General features: G+C 39.8%; 1 long non-coding RNA gene across 1 annotated transcript in view; it reads right to left on the bottom strand.

Moving 5' to 3' along the window:
- The window catches only part of LOC143987413 (uncharacterized), a 409,509-nt gene that overhangs the window by 141,886 nt on the left and 246,305 nt on the right, over positions 1 to 21,318 (bottom strand). The window lies entirely within an intron of this gene.

Here is a 21,318-nt window from a genome sequence, read left to right on the forward strand (position 1 = left end):
TTTTAGAAATTGAAAATTTTATTCAAGGTCTTCCCAATGAAGAAGTCCAGGCCAAGATGGCTATATTAAAGTCTACTTTAATAAATGCCCCCCTCTTAATCCACCCAATGTGCAAACACTTGAATAGCATAATAAACAAAGGTCCTGTTAGCACACAATATGCTCATCCCTAAAGAAGGGAAAGATCGTAGTCAATGCCACGGCTATTGCCCCTTTCTTTCCCAAATATGGTAACCCAAATTGTACAGCTCTATCTAAAATGTACTAACAGGCTAAAACAGGTTAGTAAACCTGATAAGTATGGACTTATCAGACTGGTTCACGCCACAGAGAGATGCCAGAGACAATTCTTTAAGAGCTATGCAACTGGTTTCTTGAGTTTCTACATAACCCAAATCTACACCCTGTTTTGCTTCCCTGCACTAATGCCAAAAAAAAACTTTTGACAGTGTGTTCTAGGGGTCATTGGAGGAGACCCTCTGGTCTTGAAACCATGTCGCGGTAAATGTAAAATGGGACCTGTCAGCGATGCCCACTATCCCAGCTCATCTTTATCCTAGTACTTGAAGTTTTTCTGCTAAAAATTCAACAAAATACACCTATTAGAGGAGCAAAAAAGGTTCCTATGTGCATAAATCTATCTTTGTGAATAACATCATTTGCTATGTACAAGACCCTTAAGAACCCTACCCAATATTTTAGCTTAACTATAGACATATGTCTTTCCTGGATTCAAAATCAATTACAATACTGCCCATACATTTATGGAATTTAAGGAAACTTGGCTGATTCTCTTCTTTTCTTTTTACTTAAAGAACCACTGTTGAAATATCTTGGTAACTGAAACAGATACATTTTTACATGGCTTGGTAAAGTGACTGTTAGAAAGATAAATATTTTGTATCCAGTTACACAAGGAAATCACAAACTATAGTTGGTATCATAAAAAACAAGGCTAGCCTCTATGATAGTACATAGGCCCAAGCCTATATGGGGCCTAGGTTCCCAAGACCTTACCATGGACTACAACATGGTGGCATTGACCAGAAATGTAAAGCAGGATCCATAACAACTGGAGAAAAATAAGATTCTTTAGCAATGAACATATAGTCAGCATTAATAATTATGCTACTAAATTTACAGTGCTGTAAATTGCCTCCAGCATTTCTCATGTTTCTTCTTGCTGGAGGCTGCCTTTTTTCTGAAGCCCAGATCCTCTAAACAGCAGTAGATCATAAAGTTTCAAAAAAACAGTTACATTCCTGCAATGCCACATTTGCCACATAACTGTCACATTTGCTTGTGTCCTCAACAAAAGTTGTAGATTAAGCAGAAGTAGCTTCCTTGGCTGTAAAGGGTAGGATGGTTTACATCCACTTTAAGGCTGTCAGCAGATCAGCCTCTACAAATTCAATGCCTAAAAATAGAGAGCATCTGAGCATGTGCAGAGCAGGGCGAGACAGTGTAGTACTGGAATTTACACAGAATAGGTACTTATTTTTAATGTTTTACATAGCTATACCTGCAAAAGGAGCCAGCCTGAAGAGCTCTTGTCCATCGCATCTAATGACTGGTAAGCTGCAATTTATTAAATTTTTGGTTTGGGGTTTAAAACTGCTGTAATTGCAGCAGAGAAAAGCCAGGTCAGGTTGCCAAGCTGCCTGTGCTATGTAATATGGATGTGTGAATCTAAGGACCAGATAGACAGAAATACAAATCCTTTGGCAGGTAAGACATTTATCATATGTGAATTTCAACTATGTAACTAGCATTTTGCCAGGACATTAGTTTTATAATATATTTAAAACACTGTATTTCATGGTTAGGGGTTTTTACACATGTGGCATCTAAACAAACTAGAAAGTAGGTAGACTGTTAGGGAAATTGCAGAATTGCACTGCTGTAGATTTGAAAAGTAAACTGCCTAGTTTGTTAGCTTCAATGGACGCAGGAATATGAAGAATGGAAAGTACACTTTCAAAAGTCTCTGGAATTTAGACAATCAAAGAGTTAATGATCACAAGCACAAAAAAAACAGGTCCTAATTCAGGTCTGCAATCTTTTCATGTGAAAGTATGTCATCTATGTATCTCATCAACATTTGAGCACAGATGAAAAACAATGTAGGAAAAGTATACGACAGATTAATTGTCAACAGAATAACTATTATTGTCACTATATTTTGTATATTTTCTTCATATATTTTTTGGAAAGAAAAATAAAAAATAAAATAAAAATGAATGAAAACAGAAAGTCAACAGATTAATGATCGTTAGACAACTGAACTGCTCATAGTGGCTCATCTAATTCAGTGCATGCTTTCAGTTGGTAAAAGTAACCATTTGAACAATAAGGATTTTTAACAGTGGTCCTCTTGAAGGACATTGAGGGAACAAGGGTGGTAGCATCATCAACCATAGCAATGCTGCAGCCTTGCTCACTTTGACAGGTATTTTATGCAAAGCAACACCTAACACAGGTTCTATATGTCAAGTTTTACCATCCACTTTAACAGATACATTATAACTTAAGATCTATACCAACAATACTTTACATTGGTAACTTCAGCATGAAAACCTCTGCAGTATAACTGTTGATATTACCGATATTACTGCAGCTTTATGAAAACAAAACCTCTTTACACAAGGTTCAGAAAAATAGATTCTCAAAATTCCACTTAATGATTTTAATGCTTTCCTCCCTTTAAAGTTTGAGTGCTGGAGAGATTTGATGGTCTCTGATTAAAGAATTTTAAAAAATGAAGCAAAGTTCAAAGAAATGAATGGCCGTGTGTTTTGCACTTAAGCCCTAGCTGATCAAGCAAGCATTGTCTAACCAAGTAGTTTTGCTGTAGGCATAGAAAGGGAAAAATGTGTGTGGTCTGCCCTTTGTTTTAGCAGTTTCACTACAAATACAAAAGATGTGGTTAAGTATAAGTCAGAAGAGACCGGCTAAAGACCTGTTGCTGTTGGAAAAAAGAGATGACAGATACTAATTGTCTCTGCGACAAGCCACTGAAAGTACAAGTTCACGTCAGAACACTGTAACACAAAACATGCTCAAATAATTTATGCAAAACAGGAGAAAAAATAACACCACTTTACCATACTGATGACCTATACACGCAGTTGTAGTAAGGACACAGCCAGCAAGGTATCATCAAAACAAAAGTCATGAGTTTATGGAGTTGGTGGGGTTATTGTGCATGTTCTTCACATTGTTCAATAATGACAATTTCTCATATAAACAAATTTGTATGTATGACAAAACATAAAAAACATGCTAATTTGTTTTCAAGCAGAAAATAACATGGTCTACAAATCGAAGAACAAGTTGAAATTTGCATACAGTGTTCTCGGGCACAGACTGAAATTTCCTGAACAGATAAGAGTATGTGTATATAACCCTTTGACAGGAGAAATTGTTGAAATGCAATTGTGTCTGCTTCTACGATTAAATGATAGCATTATATCCAGGAGATTTTGTGTTTAGTTCAATAGATATATATATTTTTTTTGCTACATTGTCCAAACCCTCATGAAGGGGGATTGTTGGTCCCCAAAATGCATTGGGTGTATTTTACCATCCTGTTGTCAAGTGTATAAAGGATTTTGAACTCTCTTTAAGAAGCATTTTATTGATCAGCCTATAATTATGCTTACATTGTTCGAAATATTGGCCTGAGAGGAGTAAGATATTTTTATGTAATTTCTAGTCAATGTTTTTAGATAAGAAAAATAAAAAATGGAGTGTGGCGCAAAATCCAATATCATATGCTATTATAAACTGATGCTGCTCCTAAAATTAGTGATGACTAATATACAAAATGTGAAACAATAAAGGATGCAACAGCTGTGATCTACCCCTTCATGGGTCTTACAGCATAGGCCAGCTGTTTATGGATCAACCATATCCCATTCCAAGCAAAATGGTATATATATGTATGTATAACTCCTTACTAAAAGCCGTTCACATTCAAATCATCTGCAAAGGTGGCTCCTCTATGAAAGGGCACCGAAAGGCATGGATAGTGTAATAAAGTTTTTTAATAGTTTAAAAAGCAACACTTACAAATCCAGTTCATTCAGTGTAATGTACAGCAGATATAAGAGGCAGCTGTAGAGGAAGGTAGAAGCCGGTCCGACACCATGCAAGTGTTGGTAGTGCTCAGCGTGCGTCTCAGGTGTATGCGGAAGCAGAGGACTCGTATAGTGCGTGTCAAACCTCACTTTCAATATATTTCATGATCGTGCGCGTGTTAGATAATTTGTTTTCTAGCTTGTATACATCCATTATTTTTCTTTTTCTAAATAATAATCAGCTCCTTCTAGACTTCAGCTGTTATTATATTTAGGCATAGCAGTCTTCTCACAAAAAAATATTTAAAGTGTATTTCCATTTTTGCACCCATATTGGGATAACACTTACTTTACATTTGTTCTCACATTTCTCCTGCACCTTTCTTAAAACTCCAAAAGTGACATTTAACTCTGCTGGGCTGGGAGAGGGCTGGGAAGTTAAGTCCCCCGCCACCTCTCAGACTGAGAACCGGAGTGCAAATCTAACTGCACTCTCGTGAGCCACAGGAGGAGTGCAGCCAAACGGGCTTTGGCTGTACTTCTCCTTTAATGAGGGAAATGGGGTGTGTCCTTCTTTCTCATTGGGGACAGACTGAGTCCCCTCTCAATTTAAATTATTTGGTAGCTTGCAGTCTGAGGCCTGCTACAATGTATATATACATACAGTATCTCACAAAAGTGAGTACACCCCTCACATTTTTGTAAATATTTTATTATATCTTTTTCACATGACAACACTCAAGAAATTAAACTTTGCTACAATGTAAAGTAGTGAGTGTACAGCTTCTATAACAGTGTAAATTTGCTGCCCCCTCAAAATAATTCAACACACAGCCATTAATGTCTAAACCGCTGGCAACAAAAGTGAGTAACCCCCTAAGTGAAAATGTCTAAATTGGGCCCAAAGTGTCAATATTTTGTATGGCTGCTGTTATTTTTCAGCACTGCCTTAACCCTCTTGGACATGGAGTTCACCAGAGTTTTACAGATTGCCACTGGAGTCCTCTTCCACTCCTTCATGATGATATCACAGAGCTGGTGGATGTTAGAGACCTTGCACTCCTCCACCTTCTGTTTGAGGATGACCCACAGATGCTTAATAGTGTTTAGGTCTGGAGACATGCTTGACCAGTTCATCACCTTTACCCTCAGCTTCTTTAGCAAGGCAGTGGTCATCTTGGAGGTGTGTTTGGGGTTTTTATGATGTTGGAATACTGCCCTGCAGCCCAGTCTCTGAAGGGAGGGGATCATGCTCTGTTTCAGTATGTCACAGTACATGTTGGCATTCATGGTTCACTCAATGAACGGTAGCTCCCCAGTGACGGCAGCACCCATGCAGCCCCAGACCATGATACTCCCATCACCATGCTTGACTGTAGGCAAGACACACTTGTCTTTGTACTCCCTATCTGAACCAAATAATTTCATCATGTCCTTAGTCTGCTTGTCTTCAGCAAACTGTTTGCGGGCTTTCTTGAGCATCATCTTTATAAGAGGCTTCCATTTGAGACGACAGCCATGCAGACCAATTGGATGCAGTTTGCGGAGCATGGTCTGAACACTGATATGCTGACCCACCACCCTTTCAACCTCTGCAGCAATGCTGCCAGCACTCATACATCTATTTCCCAAAGACAACCTCTGGATATGACGCTGAGCATGTGCACTCAACTTATCTGGTTGACCATGGGGAGGCCTGTTCTAAGTGGAACTGGTCCTGTTAAACCGCTGTATGGTCTTGACCACTGTGCTGCAGCTCAGTTTCAGGGTCTTGGCAAACTTCTTATAGCCTAGGCCATCTTTATAGCGAGCAACAATTCATTTTTTCAGATCCTCAGAGAGTTCTTTGCCTTGAGGTGCCATGTTGAACTTCCAGCGACCAGTATGAGAGAGTGAGAGCGATAACACCAAATTTAACACACCCGCTCCCCATTCACACCTGAGACCTTGTAAAAGTAATAAGTCACATGACAGCGGGGAGGGAAACTGGCTAATTGGGCCCAATTTAGACATTGTCACTTAAAGCGGGAGTCCACCGGAACTCCGCGTTTTTTTTTTTTTTTAAAAGCCAGCAGCTACAAATACTGCAGCTGCTGACTTTTAAATAGTGACACTTACCTGTCCAGCGCGCCCGCGATGTCGGCACCCGAAGCCGATCGCTCGCTCGTGCCGCCGCCATCTTGGGTATGGGAATCAGGAAATGGAGCCTTTCGGCTTCATTTCCCGGTTCCCTACTGCGCATGCGCGAGCCGCGCGGCGCAATCCGGACGGTCCCCGCTGCCTCTGGGAGCTGTGTGTTTCCCAGCAGGCAGCGGGGCACTTGCTGAAGGGGGCGGGCGCTTGCGGAAAGGGGCGTAACGTACGCCCCTTTCCGCAGAGAGCTAGCCCGGAAGTGGGTGCAGTTACCTGGATTATCCAGGTAACTGCACCCCCCTCCCCCCTGAAAGGTGCCGATTGTGGCGCCGGAGGGGGGGGGGATTCCGATGAGCGGAGGTCCATTTTAGGGTGGACCTCCGCTTTAAGGGTGTACTCACTTTTGTTGCCAGCGGTTTAGACATGGCTGTGTGTTGAGTTATTTTTAGTGGACAGTAAATTTACACAAATTTATACAAGCTGTACACTCACTACTTTACATTGTAGCAAAGTGTCATTTCTTCAGTGTTGTCACATGAAAAGATATAATAAAATATTTACAAAACTGTTACGGGTGTACTCACTTTTGTCAGATACTGTACACATATATATATATATATATATATATATATATATGTATATGTATGTATATATACGTACATATATCCCTTTTAACATATTGCTGCTGTCTAATGTTTAGTGACCACAGTAGATTTATTTTTCAAGGTTTTCCCCCTTCATTTTCACCTGGTGGTCCTGCCAATAACACACTCCTTGTTCTAGGATGACAATGCTCTCTCACTGTACTATATCTATGGAGGAACAGAAGTATTACACTAGAACAGGAAGTGTGTAAGAACTGCAGAACACTTCCCCCTCCTTATATCCAAAACAATGGGGGGGGGGGGGGCGGTTTAGTACACAGGGAAAACTGATAATGTTTGAGATTTAAGTGCAGCATTCTTTGCTCACATCAGAATGTTAGGAGCTAAAACGATTTCTGCCAAGATCAGTAGGCATTTTTTAACACTTATCACACAGATATAACAAAACACTTGCAATGGCATATTTAACAAACCAAAAGGGGACAAATAGGAGAAATTCAATAATTCAATGTTAAAGTGGTTCTAAAGCCTAAATATTTTTTTACCTTAATGCATTCTTTGCATTACGGTAAAAATGTTCAGGCATCGACTTTGTTGTATTTGGTTTGAGAATAAGTTATACCTGTACAACTTTTGTGGGTATAAAAGCCCCGTCAGCCTTACATGCTCATGATATGTCAGGATACGAGATTTGTGTTTTAAATTGAATGCCTTGGAACAGATCATAGGCTTCAATGTGCAGTACTTGAGAGTAATGAGTTAATCATTATCTTTGTATTTTTGAGTGACAAAGACAATCAGGTCTGCTTTGTCTGACTCACAAAAACATACAGACAATGTTTTTTTTCTGTGACCTTGACGGTGTGACTGTCAATCAATGTTGACATGAAAAATAGACTTAGATATTTCACAGACATAAAATTAGTTTTTTTAGGCTTACCGTAAAATCTTTTTCTTGCAGTTCATTAAAGGGCACAGGAATGTAGTATTTCTTAGACGTTTGTGTTATACTGCTGCCTTCAGGAGTTTGGGACACTGGCAAACAATGAATGTTAAGCTAATCTGTGCCTAATGTCAGTTTTCTAAGCCTTATATAAGACCAAAACACATAGAGGGCAGGACCAATGTCCCTAAATAAACTTAAATAAAAAGATTTTACAGTAAGTATAAACATTTTAATGACTTTATTGTATATTGAGGGACACAGGATTGTAGTAATTCTTGGACATTTTTGCTAAGTCCAAAAGAAGTCCTACTGAGGGAAGGTCAACAGCCTCTCAGGGATGCGACAAATGTAGAGACCATATAGTCATGGTGTATTTCTAAAACAAAAATTCATAAATTTTGATATTTCTCAAAATTGTCTGTGCTTAAATATAAATAAAAAGAGTGTCCATATACTAGATTTGCCTCTTTCTCACAAAGTGCAATGTACTGTTCCAAAATAAACTTGCCCTCAATTGCCAGATAGTTCATGCATACTCCAATGATCCTCCACTGTCACACCAGTAAACTCACCAACTTTCCATGATCACCCACTACAGGTTAGTTATACAGCACTTGTATTACAGCGGATCCATCTTCCACATCATGTTTGGGCCAGGTATCTCTCCTCTCCTCAGATTTATATATCAATGTCCATGTTTTAGAAGTATCATAGGGAAGACAAGGAAAGCCTCCATAGTGTAAAAACTTTTATATTTATTAAAACGCCAAAAAATATCCTTATACAAATGCCTACTCCATTTAATAGACCCATACCTCGCACAAAGGTAAACTGCTTGTTAATATCATAGAGATATGTCATGATAAATGCTTTTGCTGCGAATCTGCTTCTAACTTCAGCTTGTTCAATTAAGCTTTAACAATAAAAGACGCTAGTCGCTAATTAGTTACTATGCAAAGCTGCACCAGATTCTGTGTGCACCAGCTTTAATAAATCTCCCCCAGTATGTCCAGAAAAAGATCAACCAGACAAGGACTGAAAGCTTAAAAAGAGAGCCCTTACCCCTTGACTTTCAGAAGAGGGAAGCTCACAAAAAAAATGATAGCTAATAGAATAAAAGTAATCTGTAAAAGATACATGTATGAGTCTTTTCAGCAGAACATTAGAAGGTTAGGATGGGCAGGGGTGAGGAAATATCACCCAAACTGGCGTAAAAAACACATCCGAAAATGAAAAGATGTCCTTCCAACCAACACCAAAAAGGTGTTTCAGGGGTGTGCTAGCCATACCACTAACCTAGACCCCAGATGATGTCTATGAGGATGAAACACTTTGGAAGAACTCCACTGCCACCATTTTTTTTACTGAAAGCGCTTGATAAACTACCGAAATGTGAATTTGTTACCTTTTTTAATAAATGTATCTTTTAAACGGAATTACGCTATATGGCCTTATCTTTCTATTCTATATGTTCATCATTTGGAGTTTGGCCTTTTATGTGATTGGAGAGAACCTGTTTACATCCATTTGAGTTTGGAAGAAATTTTTCTGCTGATCTTGGCATTCCAGCACCTGCGAGTTTGATTATCCTACAGTTATCATAAAAGCGTGTATGACCCTTGGAATATATATTCTTTTGGGTCAGAAATATCTGGTAAGCCTGCATCTGCTAAGGTGGTGGTATTGGCACATGGGTGTTCGCATGTCATACCTCTAGGATTGGATGGTTCATCTAATACTTAATCGTACTCGTGGGACTTGAATTTCTCTCTTTAAAAAGGACTTTTCATTTACGAATTTTTCTTCACGTTGATTATTTGTATGTATATTTGGACACATATAAATACACTTTTGTATGGTAGTGGTATAACACAATTTTTGTCAATTAATGTAATATATGTTATAGGAACCATGTGAGTCTATACGTGGATGTGATACATTTTTTCACGGATTTATGCACATATTTCCTTTTTTAGCTCTACACTTTTAAAATGTTCATACCGCTAACCTACCCGACCAACTGTTAAGTACCAGAATCTATGAATCATATAATTTTGCTCTGTAAAGGAGCAGAATCCTCTGTTTGGGGTAAAATCCCAGTATTTGTACCAGGAATATAGAGAGTAGAAAGTGGGAGGAATGAAAGTAGATTTCCTCAGAATGCTGTTGCTTGGTCACAGAACTATCTTCCAGCTATCAGGTGCCATGAAGAAAAAACAATGTGGGCACAATGACACAAGTCAACCTTGTATGTGGTAGGGTGTAGATCATTCAATGAGTTACATAGGGAATTCTCAAACTGTTTCTAATGCCATGTACACACAGATGGACTTTTCGTCAGCAAAGGTAAGACAGAACGAATCCGTCTGACAATTTGTCCATGTGTGGGCTTTATTGGACCTTTGCTATCGAAAAATCAGCAGACTTTAGATTTAGAACATGTTTCAAATCTTTCTGACAGACTCGAGTCTGGTCGAAAAATCTGTTCGTCTGTATGCTAGTCCGATGGACGAAGACCGAAGCTAGGGCAGCTATTGACTACTGGCTATGAACTTCCTTATTCTAGTCTGGTCGTACGTCATCATGGTCGAATCTGTCGGACTTTGGTGTGATTGTGTGTAGACAAGTCTGATTCAACGGAAGTCCGTCGAAAGTCCATAGAAAAGTGAGACGGAATTCAGTCGTGTGTACACGGCATTAGTTGAAGATCTATCAACTTCCTTTGAACCTCCAGATGAGATTTATCAGAGGTCAGATAAGGTAAAACAATCAACAGAGGGATGTCCTGTTGACTTGGTAAGCTATCTGTTCTCAAGAAATAGACTCAAAGGAGTAGATAAGAGGCGATATCCATTAGGAAGATTCCCCAGCCCCCTCAAGCAGAATCCAGCAAATACTTTGAGTCACCTCTTGGTCTGAATAGTCCAGTGTGGTGCTTTGCATGAATTTCAGATTCTCTAAGAAGGAGAATAAAAATGGACTAATGGACAGCACAAGAAGGAGGCAATGTGAAAGGAATTCTCTAACCATAAAAAACTCCTAAGAGGAGAATGAATATTTTATACTCAAGAAGTGCTAACAATAGGACTCTCAGGCTAGCACAAACTGCAAAAATCTAGACCACTTAAAATACTTCAGTAAAAGTTACATAGTTACATAGTATGTGAGGTTGAAAAAAGGCATCAAGTCTAACCTATGTGTGTGATTATATGTCAGTATGAAAAAAAAAGTCTTATAGACATTCCACAATGGGGATGCCATAAAAAGGTACTACAGTGGAAATAACAGTAAATGTTGTGGGTAGGGTCCAAGACTCTTGGAGTACACTGAAGAGTCAGTGTCTTAAAAGTTATGGGGGTAGTAGGAACTGATCCTTGTCTTCTTGCACATCATGAGATCCCACAAGAGAGGTAATAAGGTTGAGGAGAGTCAAAACTGTGCAAGGAGTGCAACCAACCATTGTAGAAATGAACTCAGAGAGACAACAGACTTGGGGGGCACACCCTAAAAATGCGTTTACATTCAAGATCTTGCTGCTATAAGGCTGCAAACAGAACAAAATGGATTATAGAGTACACATACAAAAATTACATTTAAATCCTGCAAGACTATTTAAAAACACCCGAACATATAAAAAAAATGAGGATTTGGTCACACTATATGGTCATATAGTGTCAAGCCCACTTACTGGGTCAAAGTACCCCATTCTCATTGGGTCCTACATTATTCATAGAATGAAAGATCCTGCGTCTCAACCATGGGAGACCAACTCCTTCTTATAAGAGAACTGAAAGGACTCCTCCTATAACACACTGTTTCTTGAATACTTTATTCAAACTTCACAGAGTCATAAAAACATCACAGACAGTGCGAGAACACTAAAGGGTATCTGTCTGTGATGTTTTTATGACTCTATGAAGTTTGAATATAGGAGTCAAGGAAGTACAGCAGAATTCAGATATTTTCCTTTCACTTGCAAAGAAGACTGAGTAGATGAGACACAAGGCTTCTGGCCTTAAGATCGGCAGCTTGAGTAGGAAGCAGACTGTGATCTTTGAGGATACTACTATACTAGCAGATGAAAAATTGGGTTCTTATGCCCCACCCACAAACCACAAAGCTTTTCAGAAGCAGATACAGTGACCAGAGGCACCAGCTGTGAGGTAGCTACCATAACTTCAACCCAACTGGCCTTACTCACTATGTGAACCTCGGAGACTGGGTCACACCAGAGGCCGTGCCTGGATCTGGAAAGTGCTCTGTGGCTGACCAACATAGTACGCAAGAGTCTGGAAAGATGCCACAATGAAAAAACCCTCTTCACATTCCAGGTTAGCCCCACAATCTTCCAGTCCAGTGGGTTCCAGGTACATCTGCCAAAGTTATTTCTGAGGATGGATGATACAGATACTATGTAGAGACTAGCTCAAGCAGCAAGTTTTAAAGTCCAGATTGCAGTTACAATTCTTTTATTTTGTTTGAAGAAAACTATAGGAATAAATAGACTATCAAAAATATAATTAATATCAGTAAAGTTGAAGAAAAGGCAGCAAGCCTCTTAGTATACTAGCAAAAAACAAAGGCATTAGAGTTGGAGGCCGAGGTATACAGCGTTCCAACCTACTGAAGGCATCAGGTAACTCAAATGGCTGAGAATTACTACATTCCTGTGTCCCTCAACAACTTTTAAACAAAATTGTGTGGTAAAACACAAATTATTAGCAAAGATGTTGAGATGTGTGCACAGAGTGAGGATCATGGGTTAATGTGTACTGTATGCGATACCAAGGGTACAGAAAGTTGCCGTTTCATATGTTATTATAAGCCTGTTCTATCTTGTTGCTTCCTACAGATGCCCTTTCCATGTCAGTTCAAGCAACAGATTTCTAAGAACTTTAAGAGGCACTATTTAAAGCCACAGGGACATGTGGGAATACTTTAGAGAGATGGATGTAAATGTAATTCAAAAATAAACACTCTGCTTACAGAGATTCCATAAAACATGTAAAAACATTTTATGCATGTTCAGATTTTTAGAAACGAGACTACACAAGATAGAAGAAAACGAAACAAACTATCAATTATCAAAAACATTAATAATTTTTTACTGTTCCTGTAAGCTAGGAATTATGTCCTGCTTTATCGCCAATTGTCATGGGATATAAAGGGGGTGGGGGAAATCCCCCCACTGCTGACACTTGTCACTTGTACAGAAAGTAAAGACACAAACAGAACATGTATACTTTCCAAGAGTACTTTGGTTTTAAAGTCTTAGACCACCCTATAGAACCCCAAATAGTGAATGACATGGCACAGTGTACCTCACCTCAAAATATAGGTGTGTTTTAAAAGACTTTGCAAAATAGTGCCTTAGGTTCTAAGCCTGCACATTGAAGCCCTTGTGCACTAATATGACCATTTTCTGTACCTGCATGCCATACTCTATTAGGACATACAGTAAGTTAAAGTAATTTCTCCATGAGCTAGAGTCACAAACACACACACACTGATAGTTACATATTTGATACAAATTTCATGATAAAAAATCTGCTCTTGTAGGAGATCATTTTTACTAGAAGTACTTGGCATATCCTTGTCGCTCTATGTACTGCCATACTGCATAAACCTGGCATGCACAAGAGAAGACAAATCAAGAAATAGTTGCATGTAAATGTGTCACATAACTCTTTCTGTTAAAATACTGCTTACATTTTCCCATGTCTCTAACAGTCAAATTCATGGCAAACATTTTAGTTTTAATTTAATTGTATGTAAGTATGTAATCACTCCTCATTTTTGGCATCATTTAACTGATTATGACATTTATGTTGGCCCTGATAACAGTTCATAAAAAAATGTTAAGTTACAAAATTAACAAACTACATAGGAAATACTTCAAAAAACGTCCCGATTTGTTCTTCTCAGGACTGGTGATCTGCGAATGTATTCTAGCAGGGCTACTGCTTAGTTAAATCAAGACATACGAGATAAAGTGGTTTAGGTCTTAGTACTAAAAGGTTTATTAAACTTTGAGTACAAAAAAGGCTTCAAAAGCTATGATACAATTCCAAATCCAACACATCATCAGAGTAAAATGACTACATGAAATACTTAATTTAATCAATTCTAACAAAAACTGCTGGTACTGGCCCCCACTTAAATTACCACCACTGCGCCTAATCCAAAAATCCCACCTGAAGCTGAGCTGACACTTTAAATAATATAAAATATGAATCGTATTTTAACCCTCATTAATACTATAGTGAATAAAGGAAAAAATAGTGGCGCTTAATAATTCAACATAAATGTCTGTTTAACATCACTGTGCATTACACAAACAATAATCACATCCTGTGACAAGTGAAAATTATATATAAATAAATGCAATGCAAGAAAAGTCCATAAAGTAGTCCAATATGTCCTTTAAATATAGTATTTCCCTATTCCATCCACCACACCAAAGTGCCAGTGACTCTACTCCCTTAAGAAATGCACTCACCGAACTCCAATGCCTACACTTACATGTCAGGCTGAAATGCTTTCAAACCACAAAGAAAGGGTTTAAACGAATATCCAATATCCAACTGTGTATATAAGGATCCCTCCACATGTAAAATAATAAAGGTGCTCCAATAATGTCATACAGTATAAACCGGTTTATTAAAAACACTTCAAATCTTCAACCTTTACACTCACATTTCACAAAATGAAAGCCAGCAAAACTAAAATCACAGCAAGCCTTCAATTAGATAGCACAGTATTAGACTGTGATCACGGCGGACCCGAGGTGTGCAGGCATTTGCAATATCTCTCACCCCCTCCTCGATGTCTGATCGCACCTTTTCCTGGTTCTGCGTCAAACGTCACATGTCAATGGTGATGATTGCCGTACAGCCACGCACCTGATATGTTTTGTCACAAACAACTTATTCATGGGATTCTGATGCTGATGAATCCCATGAATAAGTCATTTGTGACTAAACATGTCGGGGCATGGCTGTACGACAATCATCACCATTGATGTGTGACAAATTCCCATGATTGCCATTTGACCCCAAACTTTTTTTTTTTTATCCATAGAAAGGTTTATTGAAAAAATGCAGGGTAAACATACATCGAGGTTACATAGCCACTTGTACAACTTTACAACCATCAAAACCAGTTGTTATACACAGTCAGCATATCAAGACGAACAATCCTTGTCTACATAGTCTTATTTTCAACCTTGCAATCTGCCTGAGGTAGCTCTGCCTGAGTCCTAAAGGACAAGGCCTCCCCTACCTCACGGTCATTATAGTAGCCTGCCCAGGACCAGATCCACTGGGGTGAGCCCCGGTACATCCAACCACGGACCCCACAACTTCTCAAGCTTCCAGGCGCAATCCCTATGTTGGAAGATTATTTCTTCCTTCCGGATCATCTCCCCCACTGCGTTAATCCACTCTTTAAGAGCTGGGGGATCCTCCGAGATCCAGTGGGTCATTATTAGCTTGTGTGCCAGAAAAAGAGATCTAATGACAGCCACCCTTGTACATTCTTCCCACTCCAGTTCCCCCAATACATTAACCACTTCAGCTCCGGACCAATAAACACCTTAAGGACCAGAGGTCTTTTTGCAATTTCGCACTGCGCTGCTTTAACTGGTAATTGCGCGGTCATGCAATATTGCACCCAAACGAAATTTGCGTCCTTTTCTTCCCACAAATAGAGCTTTCTTTTGATGGTATTTGATTGCCTCTGCGATTTTTTTTTTTGCGATATAAATGGAAAAAGAGCGAAAATTTTGAAAAAAAAAGATATTTTCTTCTTTTTGTTATAAGAAAAATCGAATAAACTAAATTTTAGTCATACATTGAGGGCAAAATTTATTTAGCCACATGTCTTTAGTAAAAAAAATGTCAATAAGCGTATATTTTTTGGTTTGCGCAAAAGTTATAGCGTCTACAAACTAGAGTACATTTTCTGGAATTTACACAGCTTTTAATTTATGACTGCCGATCTCATTTCTTGAGGTGCTAAAATGGCAGGGCAGTACAAATCCCCCCCAAATGACCCCATTTTGGAAAGTAGACACCCCAAGGAAATTGCTGATGGGTATGTTGAGCCCATTGAATATTTATTTTTTTTGTCCTAAGGGATTGAATAATGACAAAAAAAAAAAAAAAAAATTTTTTTTACAAAAAGTTGTCACTAAATGATATATTGCTCACACATGCCATGGTTATATGTGGAATTGCACCCCAAAATATATTCCGCTACTTCTCCCGAGTATGGCGATACCACGTGTGTGGGACTTTTTGGGAGTCTAGTCGCGCACGGCACCCCGAAAACCAATCACCACCTTCAGGATTTCTAAGGGTGCAAATTTTTGATTTAACTCCTCACTACCTATCACAGTTTCGAAGGCCATAAAATGCCAAAATAGCACAAAACCCCCCCAAATGACCCCATTTTGGAAAGTAGACACCCCAAGCTATTTACTGAGAGGCATGTTGAGTCCATGGAATATTTTATATTTTGCCAAAAGTTGCGGGAATATTACAAACTTTTTTTTTTTTTGCACAAAGTTGTCACTAAATGATATATTGCTCACACATGCTATGTGCAGAAGTCAAATTACACCCCAAAATAAATTCTGCTGCTTCTCCCGAGTACGGGGATACCACATGTGGGGGACTTTTTGGGAGCCTAGCCACGTACGGGACCCCGAAAACCAAGCACTGCCTTCCGGATTTGAATATAAAATGCTATAAAAAACAAACTAACCAGAGTCACCCGTAACACTTATACGGTGATCAGTGGTGAAAGGGTTAACTAGGGGCAATCAGGGGGTTCACATTTTTATTAGGTAGTATATGGGGGTCCCTGGCGCTATATAAAAACCTGACGGGGAACCTAAATAACTAACTGGCTAACCAGCGTCACCAGTGACACTTATACTGTGATCGCTGGTGAAAGGGGGTGAAAGGGTTAACTAGCAGCAATCAGGGGGTTAAAACCATTATTGGGTAGTATATCGGGGTACCTAGCGCTATAAAAACCTGGCGGTGAACCTAAAAAAATAACTAGCTACCTAGCGACACATGCAGCGATCAGAAAAATGATCGCTTAGTGACACTGGCAAAAGGGGGTGAAAGGGTTAACTAGCGGCAATCAGGGGGTTAAAAACATTATTGGGTAGTATATCGGGGTACCTAGCGCTATAAAAACCTGGCGGTGAACCTAAAAAAATAACTAGCTACCTAGCGACTGTAGCGACACTAATGCAGCGATCAGAAAAACGATCGCCTAGTGACACTGGCAAAAGGGGGTGAAAGGGTTAACTAGCGGCAATCAGGGGGTTAAAAACATTATTGGGTAGTATATCGGGGTACCTAGCGCTATAAAAACCTGGCGGTGAACCTAAAAAAATAACTAGCTACCTAGCGACACTAGCGACACATGCAGCGATCAGAAAAATGATCGCTTAGTGACACTGGCAAAAGGGGGTGAAAGGGTTAACTCTAGGGGCAATCAGGGGGTTAAATCTTTATTGGGGGGTGATAGGGGGCTACCCTGGACCTAACACTAACTGTCCTGACAGTTTTTACTGTCACAACTGACACTGAATGCATTGATCAGTAAAGAAATGATCAATGCAATCAGTGACACTGTGACTGGGGGGGGAGGGGGGGCGGGGGGGGGATCGGGGGGCGATCGGGGGGGGGATCGGGGGGGGTTTGTGTGCCTGTGTGTACCTACATGTCAGTGTAGTGTTGGTGCACACTTACTTTTACTGTTCTCCTCGTAGTCCGGTCAAAAAGACCGCCCCGAGGAGAATGACATCACTTCCTCCTTCCTGTGTAAACAATACACAGGGGAGGAAGCTTCTCATTGGCCAGGAGCGATCCAGAGGGGGTGGCCGAAAACCAACGGCCATCCCCTCATCACGGAGCGCTCCTGGACCGAATCGGACCGCCGTAACCAGCGGGAGGGGGTCCGATCGGACCCCCCACCCGCTGGAAGGCAATCACGTGGATGTACGTGATTATGCCTGCCTGTGCCATTGTGCTGACGTACAATGGCAATACGGCGGTCCTCAAGTGGTTAAGTAAGCAGTGTTTCGGGTCAGCAGGTAGTAAGACTTGAAATACCCTGTTTATGGTGTCCACCACCCCCATCCAGTAGGGGTGAAGTTTCGGGCAGCTCCACAGAAGGTGGATCAAGTCTCCATGGTCTCTCTTACATCTAGTACGCAGTGGGTTAGGACGCAGGCCCATGACAAACAGTCTGTGGGGAGTATAATACACTCTTAACAATAAATACAGTTGAGTCACCCTATGTGATACATTCAGGGAGCATATGGGTACCGCCTGCAGGGCCTCTTCCCATTGATATTCTCTCAGCGAGCCCACCTCCCCCTCCCACTTGGCCAGCATCCGAAGAGGGTGTTTATTCAAAAATTTCTGTAGTAACATGTTGTAGCATGATGATATAAACCCCGACCCCAAACTTTAAGACTGGTTGTTGGCAGGATATATCAATTGTCTTCATGGTGGCTGATAAGATAAAGATGACTAATGCTGCCACACCTGGTGAGATCAGGATGAGATTAATTACTTGGATCCACAGTTTGAAAACTCTTGGAAGTCCCACTGAATGATAAACATAAAGCAGAGAGAAGGACAGCCCTGTAATCAGTCGAGGGAAACACCATAGGCGTATATTTGGAAATTCTATAGGGGGTTAAGAATCATACATGTACATTTTCTAGGGCTACAACACTGGATGAGCTTTTGGCCACCTGTAACCAAACTGTTCTCTTTTGTTCATTCAAGAATACCTCACAGGTCTTCTTCCCACCTGAGCATATATAAAAGTTTGTTAGAGTTTTATGTAGAGTTGATCTCTATATATAGAGTGAGGAAATTATATCCAGGACTGGACTTAAAATTGTGAAATATTTTAAATCTACCCTAAAGTTATAGGCATATTTGAGTGCATGAAATGACCAGTGGTTAAAAGTGTAGGGTTTCACATGGAACTGAACTAGGCTGAATAGGGGGAAATGTAGTATTCCTAACACGGTTAAATGGGGGATATCAGTGCAATTGGAAATGAAATGATATGCCATTTGACCAAGAACTGGCACAATGTTGGGTCCCAAATATGTAATGTTATGCGGCAATGTTGTGGTCGAAGCCAGAATAAATTGTGGAATCTGTAAGAACTCAATAATATTTAAGTAAGGCCATAAAGGGAATTCCTAGGTGGTGTGAAGTGTTGCCAAAGGGGCTATCTGTCCTGCTCTGTAGTAATTTAATATGTTTGAAACTCCCAATCCACCTGATGATGTCTGTGATGGTATACGATTGTGGTCACTATCCTATGCTTTATAGTAGCCCATATAAATTTTAAGAGATCGTGCTGTTCTATGCATAAGATATGGCTTGGACAACAATTGGAAAGGTTCATACAGTGCCTTGCGAAAGTATTCGGCCCCCTTGAACTTTTCAACCTTTTGCCACATTTCAGGCTTCAAACATAAAGATATAACATTTTAATTTTTTTGTGAAGAATCACCAACAAGTGGGACACAATTGTGAAGTGGAACGAAATCTATTGGATATTTTAATTTTTTTTAGCAAATATATGCAAAATTATTCGGCCCCTTTACTTTCAGTGCAGCAAACTCACTCCAGAAGTTTAGCGAGGATCTCTGAATGATCTAATGTTGTCCTAAATGACTGATGGTGATAAATAGAATCCACCTGTGTGTAATCAAGTCTCTGTATAAATGCACCTGCTCTGTGATAGTCTCAGGGTTCTGTTGAAAGTGCAGAGAGCATCTTGAAGACCGAGGAACACACCAGGCAGGTCCATAATACTGTTGTGGAGAAGTTTAAAGCCGGATTTGGATAGAAAAAGATTTCCCAAGCTTTAAACATCCCAAGGAGCACTGTGCAAGCGATCATTTTGAAATGGAAGGAGTATCAGACCACTGCAAATATACCAAGACCTGGCCGTCCCTCTAAACTTTCAGCTCAGACAAGGAGAAGACTGATCAGAGATGCAGCCAAGAGGCCCATGATCACTCTGGATGAACTGCAGAGAACTACAGCTGAGGTGGGAGAGTCTGTCCATAGGACAACAATCAGTCTGGCCTTTATGGAAGAGTGGCAAGAAGAAAGCCATTTCTCAAAGATATCCATAAAAAGTCTTGTCTAAAGTTTGCCACAAGCCACCTGGGAGACACACCAAACATGTGGAAGAAGGTGCTCTGGTCAGATGAAACCAAAATCAAACTTTTTTCCCACAATGCAAAACGATATGTTTGGCATAAAAGCAACACAGCTCATCACCCTCAACACACCATCCCCACTGTCAAACATGGTGGTGGCAGCATCATGGTTTGGGCCTGCTTTTCTTCAGCAGGGACAGGGAAGATGGTTAAAATTGAGGGGAAGATGGATGCAGCCAAATACAGGACCATTCTGGATGAAAACCTGTTGGAGTCTGCAAAAGACCTGAAACTGGGACGGAGATTTATCTTCCAACAAGACAATGATCCCAAACATACAGCAAAATATACAAAGGAATGGTTCACAAATAAACGTATCCAGGTGTTAGAATGGCCAAGTCAAAGTCCAGACCTGAACCCAATCGAGAATCTGTGGAAAGAGCTGAAAACTGCTGTTCACAAACGCTCTCCATCCAACCTCACTGAGCTCGAGCTGTTTTGCAAGGAAGAATGGGCAAGAATTTCAGTCTCTCGATGTGCAAAACTGATAGAGACATTCGTTCCACTTCACAATTGTGTCCCACTTGTTGGTGATTCTTCACAAAAAATAAAATTTTTATATCTTTATGTTTGAAGCCTGAAATGTGGCAAAAGGTTGATAAGTTCAAGGGGGCCGAATACTTTCGCAAGGCACTGTAGATGACAACATGGGGTTGAGTTACTAAAAGCAAATAGAATAGTGAAGGTGCACTTTGCAAGAGAATTTGCACTTGAGCTTAGTGAATGAATTTATTATTATTTTCCCTGCACGTGATTGAGTAATCTTTGCAAAGGGAAAAGGGACCACATTCACAAGCACTAGGGCAAATTCCCTTATAAAGTACAACTTCTCTTGCAAAGTGAGCAGCTTTTAGTAAATCAACCCCAATAGTTTCAGTAGACAAGACATGTTTATTGAATTGATTCTACAGCACCAAGAATTGGACAATTTCCACATATCCAAAAGGTGATATACAGTAGTTCCCTAAAAACAACTAGTTTGTTCCATATAGCAAATTATACATTTGAGTGATATACACTCCTACATATGGAAGACTAGATGTAAGGGATACCAAGTTTAGGATTCATCAGTTCAGTATAGCTGTACTTAAAACTGGAATCAGACTGAGTAAGATTAAAATATGGTTTATTGATGCACACAACACCAATCCAACATCAACAAGTAATAACTAAAGCAAAAGGGAAACATAAACATGATAGTGAAGCGAAACCAAACCAACAACCGAATGATAATACACACTGAGGGTTATTTACAAAAGGAAAATCCACTTTGCA

This window comes from Lithobates pipiens, unplaced genomic scaffold, assembly GCF_037356315.1.
Source record: "Lithobates pipiens isolate NorthernLeopardFrog02 unplaced genomic scaffold, aLitPip1_a1.2 Scaffold_18, whole genome shotgun sequence".
Classification (NCBI taxonomy): Eukaryota; Metazoa; Chordata; class Amphibia; order Anura; family Ranidae; genus Lithobates; species Lithobates pipiens.